Below are 10,954 nucleotides of genomic sequence, written 5' to 3'. Positions count from 1 at the left end.
CCCCATTTTGCAGAGAAGGAAACCCAGGCTTAGAGAGGGGCCGCCTCTCAGCCAAGGCCTCCCACCAAGGGGGGGCCAGGCCTGGGCTGGAGTCCAGGGCTGTGGGCCAAGGGCATGTCCTGGGACTTTAAACGGACAGGGCGGCGGCCTTTGAGGTTAAGCCCCAACAGCTCCGTGGAGACATTCCCAGAAAGATGGGCTCCAGGGCTCCGACCACTGAGGGCGGCCGTTTCTCGTCCCAGCTGCACGTCTACTGTATCCATCCCGGTGACACATCTTCTCCCCGATTGCCTCATCGTGGCTGGATATTTCTCCACAGGCTGCCAGCCTGCAAGTCCAAACTTGACTTTGGTGCGGGGCCAAACGTTTGCTTTCGATCTGCTATCAGTCTGGTTTCTGGCTCACATCTGATAACCCAGAGGTGCGCACCCGTGATGAAGATTCTCGCTCCTCCGTGCACGCGGTCTTCCTGTCGGCCGGAAGTGCGTTTTCGGGAGCGTTGTTTTTCGCTTCCAAATGAGGAGCGGACGTACTTCTTTCCCAAGACCCTTGACTCTCAAGCTCCACTTCACGCTGGGGAATCGAGCGGACTTAGCTCAGTCCCTGGAGGAGCTTTGTCGGACAGGCCGCAGACCTGTGCGGCCACCACGTGGACCCAGCCCCCCCCCCAACCCCGGGACACATGCCCGTCCGCGGCCCCACAGGCTCACGGTCATTCGCCGTGAAAATAAGGGGGAGGGCGGCCCGCAGGCTGAGGGTGCTGGCTCTCGCCCTCCTTCGGGCGGGGGGGGGGCGACTCTGCGGGCAGGAGCTGGCTGAAGCCTCGCTCAGCGCAGGAGTCCCGGCCCCACGTTGCATTAGTGTGGCTTCTGGGCGATTTGGGGCCGTTCTCTGTGCACAGTGGAGATAATCCAGGGGCAGCTTTGGTGTTTGTAAAGGAACTCTCAAGGTACGTTCAACAATCTGACTTTTTTCTTACCCTAGGAAGCCCATTAGAAACCTTAATTTCCATCTAGAAATGTAGTCCGTCGTCCAGTGCAGTCCCTACCAAGGTCATCCTGCTCTGTCCTGCTTCGTTGCTTAATAAACTTCTTTCATTAAACTCCCTTCGGTATTTTAGGCTGCATGGGTATTGAAGTGTTGCCACTGTGCAATGAAGTCTCCAAATCATAAGGAATTCTTGTAATTCCTGTGCTTGTGTGGTAGGCATGCTGGTGCTCCTCCCCTCCCTCCCTCCCTTCCTTCCTCTTCTTCCCCTGGTGGACTCCTGGGCCCTACAGCCCTTAGGTGGGTGAGCAAGGGCTGCCTCCTGGGGGGTGGGGAGGCCACGGGGGCCTCAGTGGGCTGAAGGGCACCTCTTCCTCGGGGCTGCATCCAGCTGGGGCATCAGAGGAGCAGTTGAGAAGGGGGGGCTCAGCTGAGGGCTGACCCTCAGGGTGTGGGGTTGGGGGGATAAAGAGGGTGGCAGGAGAGGGGGCCCCCAGCCCCAGCCCCCCAGCAGGGAAGAGGTGTCTGTGCAGGGGTGGGGGCCCACTGAGGGGGTGCTAGGCCAGCAGGGCCAGGAGGGTACCCTGGGGAGGACACGCCTTGTGGGTGTCAGGGCAGCAGACCAGGGCCGCTCTCTCACACTCGTCGGAGGGGGTGGCAGGGGTGGGCAATGGGACGAAGCCCTTGAACGTGTGACCTTGGGCTGGCACTAGAGCAGTCCTTTTGAGCTAATGATTCCATGACTGGGCATTTATTTGGGGGTGGGGGCAACGTTACTTTCTTAGGAAAGTTTTTACTGTGTTAAAATATAAGTAACATAATATTTACCTTGTAACCATTTTTCAACTCGAGTTCATTCCCTGCTGTTAAGTCCTTGTCCGCTGTTCCACACCCTCACACCTTTCCTTCTTCGGAGAAATGGGAAAACCACGTGCCTCTCTATCAGGTTGGAAAATCAGGGCAATTGTGGAAAAGCAACTAAGGTAACCAGAGGGGAGGCTGAAGGAAGATAAGAATTATTCTCACAAGGCCTGTTTGCATACAGTCCTCTGAGTCTCCATGTGATGAGAAGAATGTTGCCTTCTTTCTGTTACTCTCCTTCTGGAAGGGCGTTTTTCATGTGGGAGTTTTCGACTCCTTTGTTCAGGAAGAAAAAGGAGAAATGCTCTCCTGGAATCTGCTGTCCTTTAGCTCAAACAATCCTTATATCCAAGGGGCCTGTTTTGGGCTGGCCCATTTGCCACCTTCACATCCACACACGTATTTCCACCTGTGTTCACTTGTCTTTATATGTGCCTCTGCACTGCAGCCCCGGATGGACACTTATTGTGGGTGCCCCCCCATCCGAGCTCCCTGGAGCAGTCACACTCAGGGCCCGGAAAGGAGAATGGTGCTGGCCAGGGCTGGGGACACAGGGACGGAGACTGGTCTCAGTCTGGGAAGGTGTAAAAGTCCGGAGAGGGACAGTGTGAGGGTGTGGAACAGCGGACAAGGACTTAACAGCAGGGAATGAACTCGAGTTGAAAAATGGTTACAAGGTAAATATTATGTTACTTATATTTTAACACAGTAAAAACTTTCCTAAGAAAGTAACGTTGCCCCCACCCCCAAATAAATGCCCAGTCATGGAATCATTAGCTCAAAAGGACTGCTCTAGTGCCAGCCCAAGGTCACACGTTCAAGGGCTTCGTCCCATTGCCCACCCCTGCCACCCCCTCCGACGAGTGTGAGAGAGCGGCCCTGGTCTGCTGCCCTGACACCCACAAGGCGTGTCCTCCCCAGGGTACCCTCCTGGCCCTGCTGGCCTAGCACCCCTCAGTGGGCCCCACCCCTGCACAGACACCTCTTCCCTGCTGGGGGCTGGGGCTGGGGCCCCCTCTCCTGCCACCCTCTTTATCCCCCAACCCCACACCCTGAGGGTCAGCCCTCAGCTGAGCCCCCTTCTCAACTGCTCCTCTGATGCCCCAGCTGGATGCAGCCCCGAGGAAGAGGTGCCCTTCAGCCCACTGAGGCCCCCGTGGCCTCCCCACCCCCCAGGAGGCAGCCCTTGCTCACCCACCTAAGGGCTGTAGGGCCCAGGAGTCCACCAGGGGAAGAAGAGGAAGGAAGGGAGGGAGGGAGGGGAGGAGCACCAGCATGCCTACCACACAAGCACAGGAATTACAAGAATTCCTTATGATTTGGAGACTTCATTGCACAGTGGCAACACTTCAATACCCATGCAGCCTAAAATACCGAAGGGAGTTTAATGAAAGAAGTTTATTAAGCAACGAAGCAGGACAGAGCAGGATGACCTTGGTAGGGACTGCACTGGACGACGGACTACATTTCTAGATGGAAATTAAGGTTTCTAATGGGCTTCCTAGGGTAAGAAAAAAGTCAGATTGTTGAACGTACCTTTTTTTTTTTTTTTTTGAGAGTTCCTTTACAAACACCAAAGCTGCCCCTGGATTATCTCCACTGTGCACAGAGAACGGCCCCAAATCGCCCAGAAGCCACACTAATGCAACGTGGGGCCGGGACTCCTGCGCTGAGCGAGGCTTCAGCCAGCTCCTGCCCGCAGAGTCGCCCCCCCCGCCCGAAGGAGGGCGAGAGCCAGCACCCTCAGCCTGCGGGCCGCCCTCCCCCCTTATTTTCACGGCGAATGACCGTGAGCCTGTGGGGCCGCGGACGGGCATGTGTCCCGGGGGTGGGGGTGGGGGGGGGGCTGGGTCCACGTGGTGGCCGCACAGGTCTGCGGCCTGTCCGACAAAGCTCCTCCAGGGACTGAGCTAAGTCCGCTCGATTCCCCAGCGTGAAGTGGAGCTTGAGAGTCAAGGGTCTTGGGAAAGAAGTACGTCCGCTCCTCATTTGGAAGCGAAAAACAACGCTCCCGAAAAACGCACTTCCGGCCGACAGGAAGACCGCGTGCACGGAGGAGCGAGAATCTTCATCACGGGTGCGCACCTCTGGGTTATCAGATGTGAGCCAGAAACCAGACTGATAGCAGATCGAAAGCAAACGTTTGGCCCCGCACCAAAGTCAAGTTTGGACTTGCAGGCTGGCAGCCTGTGGAGAAATATCCAGCCACGATGAGGCAATCGGGGAGAAGATGTGTCACCGGGATGGATACAGTAGACGTGCAGCTGGGACGAGAAACGGCCGCCCTCAGTGGTCGGAGCCCTGGAGCCCATCTTTCTGGGAATGTCTCCACGGAGCTGTTGGGGCTTAACCTCAAAGGCCGCCGCCCTGTCCGTTTAAAGTCCCAGGACATGCCCTTGGCCCACAGCCCTGGACTCCAGCCCAGGCCTGGCCCCCCCTTGGTGGGAGGCCTTGGCTGAGAGGCGGCCCCCTCTCTAAGCCTGGGTTTCCTTCTCTGCAAAATGGGGAGTTTGGGGAGCTCGCAGCCCTCCCCTAAATCCCTAAATGCAGCTGCCCACCCTCCCTCTCCAAGGCCCTTGTTGCCCCCGCCTGCACCAGCACCCAACCAGCGGAGTGGGGGCGGGGGTCTGGGAGGCCGGGGTGGGGGCGGGGAGTGTTGGAGGGCGGTGCGGGAGGTGCTGAGTCTGCTGGTCTCCACCCAGACTTTCCATTCCCCATCCTCCTCTGCCGCGGGCCATTTCCCTCTGATGGCTGAGGCGGGATGGGGTGGCGGCGAAGGGGCGAACACAGGCACGAGAGCTGCTAGGCTGCAGGAGAGGTTTCTGCCCACTTCCGCCGCCCTTCCCCCGCCCCTCGACTTCCAGAGCCATCTTTCAGCACTCTGGCCCCTCCCCGCCCCACTCTTCCCTGCCTGGATTTCTCTCGAGTCTTGGGCGATGGCGGCTGGAAATGGGCCTGCAGGGAGGGTCCCACTGCGTTCTCTTCCTTCGTCTGGGGGTGTGTAGGTCCTAGGAGCCCTCCACCCCTTGTCCTGAAACTAGGTGGCAGAGCGGTAGTGATGCTGGGATGAGGAACAGGCGAGAGAAGCAGGGCAGAACCCACGGAAGGCCAGTCAGAGGTGGGGAGAGACAGAGGGACACCCAGGGACCAGGGCGTCACAAACACAGAATAGATAGGACAGAAACTTCCAGAGATGAAAGGAGCCAGAGACACAGTCACCGTAGTACTGCACAGCTGTGTGCTTTGGGCAGATTGCTTCCCCTTTCTGAGCCTGAGTTTCCCTGGCTGTAAAACGGGAGGAGGGGGAGAGCGTGGGGTCCATGCCTGCCCCTCAACGCCCTGTGTGAGCATCATCGGTCTCTTGCAAGTGCTGGCCACCCCCGGAGTCCCAACACATGGCAGCTGTTGTTACTTCCATTCCCTTGCTTTGCCCACATTTACTGACCACTTACTGTGTGCCAGGGGCTGCTGCGGGCACCAGGGCACAGCATGCAAGTCGGGCAAAAATCCTGCCCCTTAGAGCTGCTGTTATATCACAGGAGCATGAACTGGGATTTCGGGGGAGACACAACCTTGGCCCCACCCAGTAGGTCCTAACCCGGGAGGGAGGGCTCAGAGTCCAACCCCCAACTTGGCCTTTCGGGACTCCAGTTTTCCACAACAAAACGGGTCTTTCTCTGCACCAGGCAGTGGGAAGATAGGGTGAGTGGATGGTGGCTCAGTGAGTGTTCTTTGTTGCTGCTGCTGTTGTTGTTGTTATCATCCTTATTATTAACTATTTCTACCATTATTAGCTCAAAGGAGCAAGGCAGTTCACCTGGGAACCTTGAGTGAGTGGAGGAGGGTAAGAGGGTGCTGGGCCACCCGAGCCCCAGGGCCAGGGTCTGTGCCAGCTGTGGGTGGTGGGTGTGGAAAGACAGGGGTGAGTCATCAGGCCCCGGCACGCCCTGCTTTTACTTAAGGTTTGCAGCAGACATACCCACCACCACCGTTGCCTGCCCCAGCGTCGCAGCCATGGCCGGGAGCTCTGTGAGTCTTCTAGGGCCTGAGGGCTGGAGGGTCCTGGACCCTAAGCAGCACCAGGCTAGGGGAGGAGGGCATGGGCCGGGGCCTGCCCGAGGTGTCCTGCTTCCCAGGAGAAAGTGGGTGGTCGGGTGTGCTGTGCAGCATGGTTCGGGGCACTGCCTTCTGGGGAGACCCACCCATCTCATTGCTCCCATGTCCCGTTGGTGCCTCCTGTTGGTTTCTCTCTCTGAATGTTTTTTCTCCTAATTCTTTGTGCTTCACCAAACATCTCTTCTCCTGTGTCTCACTCTCTTTGCCCCTTCCTCTCTGACTGTGCTGGCCTGGGTCCTCGTCTCTTTCTCCCTGGGGTGAAACCTCTGTCCCTCTCCTGGTCTCCCTGGTTCACTCACCACCCCCCACTGACCCGGCCTCTTGCAGAACGTGCCCCACAAGACCTCGCTGCCAGAGGGTGTCAGAGTGGGCACCGTGATGAGAATTCGTGGTACTGTCCCCCGAGAACGCTGGCAGGTGAGACTCCAGTGTGACCCCAGGTTCCAGAGGTAAGGGCTGGGAGGTCTGGGTCCAGCTCACCCAGACTCCTTTCAGCCCAGACAGAGATGAGGGCCCCCAGGGCCACCTCTGCCTGCCAGGGTCTGGAAGCCCCAGGCCATTACCAACCTTTTGGAATCTGATGCTTTTATAGATGTGTCCCCCGATTGTGCAGCTCAGGTTGCTGGGAATCTGGGGGTCCCAAGCCATTTCGGGGTTCCTACCTATAGCTTCCCAACTTTCCCAGGGACTCTGGGATGTTCTTGTGACCCGGAGGTGCCCTGGGCAGCTGGGTGGCCTATGCAATAAATTGTATGACTTCCTATGCCCGGAAACTTGAGGCTTCCTGGGAATTTCGGTGCCTCTAAATACTGGGACCCCTGGCATTGTTCTCAGCCATTTGAGAACTGGGGGTTCTCTGGGGTTCTGGAGCACCCTTGGTGATCAGCACCACGACTCCTTGGCAACTCCCAGACTCTGACAACAACGAGGGAGGTCGGAGCCATAGTATGGAGATCCTTGCTTGGTGGAGGTGTGTCCAATAAGCTTGTGTCCTGCCTGGAGTCCGGGTACCTTGTCCATTAGTCCACCACCCCTGTGGTGTGTGACACACTCAGGTCCCTGTAAATCTGGGTGTGCTTCAGGTTAAGTCTTAATTCGGTGGCCCCTGATGGTCTGGGTGGTTCATGGCTCTTGACGTTTATTCCTTGCTACCCCCCCCACCCCCCATCATCCATTCTCCAGGTTCCATGTGAACCTGCTGTGCGACTCAGGAGGGTGGCGAGGCTGCCCTGCATTTCAATCCCCGGTTGGATGAATCCGTGGTGGTCTTCAACACCAAGGAGCAGGGCACCTGGGGGCAAGGAGGAGCGCGGTCGTGGCATTCCCTTTCAGCGTGGGCAGCCCTTCGAAGTGCTCCTCATCGCCACTGAAGAAGGCTTCAAGGTGGGGCTCTGCCACAGGGGTGGGCGCCAAGACCCAGGTCCCTGCTGTGGCTGGGGCAGGCCGGCAAGGGCCTGGGTGGAGGTGTGGAGCCAAGGCGTGGCCAAGGCTGGGCGGGGTGCCCTCATCCCTGTCCCTCTCGGGGAGCCACCTTAGTAGTGTCCGGAGGGCAGATATGTGCAGGGGCAAGGACAAAGCCGGTAGGAGTGAAGCGTCCGGAAAGTGGGCATCCTAGCGGCGAGGCGTGCCCCGCCCCCCCCGCCCTCCGCGCCAGACGCCACTCCCTGTTCCTTCGCGCCGGAGCTTGCGTGTGTGCCACAGGGGCAGGGGTGGGCCGGGAGACGGCCCAGAAACAAGTCCCGGGCGGAGTGGTCGCTGTGGAGACCGTATCACCCAGCGGTTCACCATCCGGGGGCAGTGGGCGGTGCCCGGTTCGTGCGGATCACAGCCCGGCCGCTGCGCACACTTACAAGGCTCTCGGGTGCCCGCAATCAAATGATTGCGCCCTCGGGACAAAGGGTTAGAAGGCACATCCGCACGCGTGCCCACTGGGGACCGGGGGGCCCGCGAGTTACGGGGCTTCCCAGGTCCCAGGGCGCGGGTCCGCGGCGGGGAGACGCTGGGCTGGGGCCCGGGCGGCCGGAACTGAAGCGCCGCCCGGGTCCCTGCAGACGGTGGTCGGGGACGCGGAGTTCCACCACTTCCGCTACCGCCTCCCGCCGGCGCGCGTGCGCGTGGTGGAGGTGGGCGGGGACCTGCAGCTGCAGTCGTTGAAGATCTTCTGAGCGTGGCGCGAGCGGAGTCCGGGACCCGGATGACAAATAAAGTCTTAGCCCCTCCTGTGGTGGCCTCCTCTGAGTCTGTGTCTCCTTCGCATGGGCGAGGAAAGCGGTTTGGAGGGCGGAGGTCCGGGACCGGGGCCGCACAGCGGCTCGGCGGCCGAGGCGGGACCCGCGCTTGGGCCCTCAAGGCCCGTGCAATCTGGACACCCAAGGAGCGTGGCGAGGTGCGAGGACGGGTCTTTGGCTGGTGCTTCTGAAGCACTTTGTGAAGCCGCACTCCTGGTGTCTGGGATTGCGGGACCTGGAGGAGATGGGCCCAGCGCCGCCCCTCCTATCCCCACCTCTCCGTGCTCCGCAGGCCCCAGGGTTCCTGGAGACGCTCGGGCGGGGCGCGGATCGGGCCGTCGCCGCCTTCCCATCTGTTCCTGCATCGGGACAGGCCTCCGCCCGCGCGCTCCCCGGGGCTGACAGGTACCGAAGGGCAGGTTCCCGCCGCGTCGGCCGGGACGCGAAAGCCCTGGGCTCCTGGTTCCCCGGGCGGTGGCGGGTCCCCCCCCCCCCCGACCTTTCTTCCCCCTCGTCTCCCCGGAATGGCGGTGGAGGGGACGAGAAGGGTGCGGTCAGGAGGGTCAGACGCCCAGCTCACCCCCGACCGTGAGGGGTTCATAGTCTGGTGTCAGTGGGTGTGAGTGCGAGTCTGTGGGTTAGGGCCAATGGCCTTTGCAGTGGGGAAGCTGGCACCGTAGGAGGGACCCGAGCCGCGTCCCTTGCGCGCAGCCCACGTGGGTGTGTGTCAGGGCGGTGGAATCAATGGAGTCCCCCTGGTTGCAGCGTGCCCTCCCGGCACAGAGTCTCGGGTCCGAGTTCTGGGAAGGTCGGTTCTTCCTGGGATTGCAGGCCGGAAACCTCTGCGCCTCCTGACAGACCCCTCTGCTACCTGGGGCCGCGCGGACGTCGCAGTCAGTTCCTGACCACCTGTGACAGAGCGTCGGATGGTAGGGAAGAACAGGCGTCGCCTTGAGGCTTGGCACTTTTCAGGACGTTTTTCTGCCTCTTGGGACACTGGCTGAAACCGCAGCCTGTGTGTGGCCCGGAAAAAATCACTTCTGGGTGGCCTGAGAAATGAGGTTGTTGACCAATGCAACAACAACAAGAATAGTGGAAATGAGAGGCATATAATAGTGTTTGAGATCACAGAATTGCAATTGGGGGCATAGGTCTGCTTAGAAACCCAAACTCTAATGGTGTCCCGATTTTAGAGTGAAGGCAAGAGGTTTTTATGAGAAAAAGAAAGGGAAATAATTACACGAATAGAAGAAAGGAATTTCTATTGGTTCTAGCAAGCTAAGTTACTCTTTAGCTCTACATATATGGCTGATTATAAGGAAAGTCCATAATTATCAGTCCTCATGGTCAGGATGTCTAGCTTTGGGCAAGGTTGTTTGTCAGACAATGTTGGTTTGGTCCAGTCCAAAAGTTAATTCCAAAGCTCCAGGGAGTAAGAGCAGCAAGGCAGTTCCTCTGTAAGGGCTGCTAGGACTCGTGTTGAAAAGGGCTTCACTTGGGGTGGCCAGCGATGAGGGCACTGAATTCCTCCCAAACAAGTGAATTTGACTCATTGAAATTGAAATATATAAAAAGTGGGGCTGAAGTAGCATATTGAAGATGAACAGACTCCAGTTTTGATATCATCTGACACGAATGGATTGTTTTGTTTCTTGGTTTATGTGCTCTTTCAGGTTGTAATTTAAAGACAGTAGAAGGAGAGAGGCCCTGGCTGATGTAGCTTCAGTGGATTGAGCACGGGCTGCGAACCAAAGTTAACACCAGTTGGATTCCCAGTCAGGGGGTGCCTGGGTTACAGGCCAGGTCCCCGGCTGAGGGTATGTGAGAGGCAACCACACATTGATGTTTCTCTCCCTCTCTTTCTCCTTCCCTTCCCCTCTCTCTAAAAGTAAATAAATAGAGTCTTACAAAATACAAACATCTTTAAAAAAAGGAGGGCAGAAGGTATAAAGGGAATAAATAGTAATGGAACAAATACAATAAAAATTTAAATATAATAAAAAATAAAGGTATTAGAATAAATATAAAAAAATACAGAAGAACTAAAGCGCTCTGGTATACAAGATACTTGTTTTCTGCACCAGAAGAGCAACTGTCAAAATACAGAGTCCCAAATTTTTTGGATCTCTACCAGCAGTGTGGAGTTACCTCTGGTCTTCATCCAATCCAAGATGGGGGGACTCCTGGCAGAGACAGCTGCAGTGAAATAATGGAGGAGCTTGCAATCTGCCTTAAAAATAACTGGAAAACTTTAATGCATGGTTAAGGAGGAGTTGGCAGATCTTGTCTTGTAGCTACTTGTCTACTGCTATACCTGTCTGATGCAGCGTCACCACCACAAGCTGTGGACAGCCCAGGGGGATCTGGAGCAACGCAGACTATGAAGCGATATGATCACCTTTGTGAGCTCCCAGACCAGCCAGCTGCACATCTGTCATTACAGGAGTCACTGTCAAGATTGGTATCTAGACAAAAAAAGAATTAAAAAAAATATATATGACCATGTCTGAAATTTAAGAGCCCTCTAACATAATTAGTATTGAAGTAAAAATACTAGTGTTATCAACTTGATTGTAAATGTGTATTAGAAGATATTCCTAAGTTTTCATCGGCAAAAAAGAAATGGCTCCATTTATGTCAGATTTTCACAAGGGGCCACCTTTTCAGTGGGAAACCTGAGCAAGTCTGAATTCCCCTGGTCCCCAGGGCTTGTTCTTGAATGACTTAGTTTTCACTTTTATTTTCATTCGTCAAATATTGTA

At 56.9% G+C, this 10,954-nt stretch overlaps 1 pseudogene; it reads left to right on the top strand.

The window, feature by feature from the left end:
• The first annotated feature begins 7,072 nt into the window (after nucleotides 1-7,072).
• LOC123823689 lies at nucleotides 7,073-8,186 on the top strand (annotated as a pseudogene).
• The last annotated feature ends 2,768 nt before the right edge of the window (nucleotides 8,187-10,954 follow it).

This window comes from Phyllostomus hastatus, unplaced genomic scaffold (assembly GCF_019186645.2).
Source record: "Phyllostomus hastatus isolate PE091 unplaced genomic scaffold, TTU_PhHast_1.1 phas_contig_5, whole genome shotgun sequence".
NCBI lineage: Eukaryota > Metazoa > Chordata > Mammalia > Chiroptera > Phyllostomidae > Phyllostomus > Phyllostomus hastatus.
Note: the sequence above shows the minus strand (reverse complement) of the source record. Positions and strands in the feature narration are given on the sequence as shown.